This window comes from Chrysochloris asiatica, unplaced genomic scaffold, assembly GCF_000296735.1.
Source record: "Chrysochloris asiatica unplaced genomic scaffold, ChrAsi1.0 scaffold00019, whole genome shotgun sequence".
Taxonomy (NCBI): Eukaryota; Metazoa; Chordata; class Mammalia; order Afrosoricida; family Chrysochloridae; genus Chrysochloris; species Chrysochloris asiatica.
The window spans coordinates 20579108-20580667 of NW_006408537.1; the positions used below are offsets into that span (position 1 = coordinate 20579108).

Genomic DNA, 1560 nt, shown 5'->3' on the forward strand with positions numbered 1-1560 from the left:
ATGACTTTGAGTGTATCCCACCTGAACTTAGAGAACACCTCAGTAACAGATTTGACACACTGAACACTAATGACGAAAGATTGGAGGAGGTGTGGGATGACATGAAAACTACAATACATGAAGAAAGCAAAAGGTCATTAAAAAGACGAGAAAGAAAGAAAACACCAAAGTGGTTGTCAAAAATGACTATGAAGCTTGTTCATGAACCTCTTGAATGAAGATTACCTAAAGCAAATGGAAGAGATTGTGAAATATAGAACAGAAGAAAGAATTCCAAAGGACAGCTCCATTAAGACAAAAGTAAGTATTGTAATGTAATGTGCAAAGTTCTAACATTAGAAATTCAAAAGGGAGAACAAAATCAGCTGAAAGAACTGAAGAAAATATCCAAGCCTCATCTAGCAATACAGATGAATTCTGTGGATAAAATATTGAATGATGCAGGAAACCTCTAAAGAAAATGGAAGGAATGCAGAGTCACTGTACCTAAAAGAACTGGGTGATGTTCAACCATTTCAGGAGATAGCTAATGATCAAGAATGCATGGTGTGGAGAGAAGGCCAAGCTCCACTTAAGGCATTGGCAAAAAGCAAAGCTCTAAGAATTGTTGGAATACCAATAGAAAATTTCAACTAACTAATACAATTCTGGAAGCATTTACTAGACAATGCCAAGAAATTTACAAGACAGCTACTGGTCAACAAACTGGAAGAAATTCATATTGTGTTCATTTCAAAGAAAGGTGACTCTAAACAATGCAGAAATTATCAAACAATATCATTAATATTACATGCAAGTAAATTTTTGCTGTTGTTGTTTTTGTTGTGTGCCATCAAGTCAGTTCTGACTCATAAAGACCCCATATAGGGTTTCTGAGGAGCAGCTGGTGAGCTTGCATTGCAGGCCTTGCGATTCAAACAGACCTTACAGCCCAGCGCATGAACCCACAGCACCATAATTAAGAACTAGTTTCAACAGCATATCCACAGGGAGCTGCCAGAAATTCAAGACAGATTCTGAAGAGGACATGGAATGAGGGATATGATTGCTAACATCAGTTGGGTCTTGGTTGAAGGAAGAGAACACCAGAAAGAGCTTTACATGTGCTTATTGACTGACTATGCAAAGACATTCAACTGAGTGGAACATAGCAACGTTTGTATAACACTGATAAGAATGGAAATTCCATTCTTCATTGTACTCATGTGGAACCCGTATATGGACCAAGAATCAGTCATTCAGACAGAACAAGTGAATACTGAGTAGGTTGAAATCAGAAAAGATATGGGTCAAGGTTGCATCCTTTCGCCAGACTTATTCAATCTGTGTGCTGAATAAATAATCTAAGAGCAGGACTATATGAAGACAGAGTATCAGAAGTGGAGGAAAACTCATTAAAAATCTGCCATATGCAGATGACACAACCTTTGTTACTGAAAGTGAAGAGGACTTGAGGCATTTGCTGATGAAGATTAAAGCATATAGCCTTCAGTATAGATTGTTGTTGTGATTGTTAAGTGTCATCGAGTTGGTTCTGACCCATAGCGACCCTGTATAGGG

General features: G+C 37.9%; 1 pseudogene; it reads left to right on the forward strand.

The window, feature by feature from the left end:
• The first annotated feature begins 201 nt into the window (after positions 1–201).
• The window catches only part of LOC102831044, a 17053-nt pseudogene continuing 15694 nt past the window's right edge, over positions 202–1560 (forward strand).